The following is a 555-nucleotide window of genomic DNA, read 5'->3' on the forward strand; positions in this document are numbered from 1 at the left end:
TTCCTTATCTCTATTATATTTCGTTATTATTTTAAATCAGTGCTACTGGTCAGTTATGTCGGTTTGAGGGTTTTACAAATATTTAACCAATGAACAGCATTCAAGAGAGCTTGTGTCTAAACCTCGTAACGCTATTGGATCCTCAACTTGTCAGTCAAACCTCATAACTCACTCAGAATGCAAAGGTAAATAAAGAACTGCTGTTTGGATAAGTATAGCGTTTTCTTTACTCAAGAAATGCGGTCTATAAAGGCTAATGTTTTTGTGTGTATAAAGAGCAGATAAGAGTCTAGTTATACACAGTACGTTTTAAATATCATAGCTGTTCGTCTTTTATATATCGTGAGATTTTGGCCAAATGTATTAACAGCAAGATAGTAAGGTGACCAGATTTCTGAAATGATACCCGGGGACATTTCCTAGTTCAGTGGTCAAAATCTCACTGAAATCTCACTTGTGATTATCTACAAATGAAACAATATATTTGTGAATGTTTTTTTTATCGTTCTCATATCATAATTAATAATTACAATGATGTTTGAGGATCAAACTTAC

This window comes from Sinocyclocheilus grahami, unplaced genomic scaffold, assembly GCF_001515645.1.
Source record: "Sinocyclocheilus grahami isolate Dianchi unplaced genomic scaffold, SAMN03320097.WGS_v1.1 scaffold512.1, whole genome shotgun sequence".
Classification (NCBI taxonomy): Eukaryota; Metazoa; Chordata; class Actinopteri; order Cypriniformes; family Cyprinidae; genus Sinocyclocheilus; species Sinocyclocheilus grahami.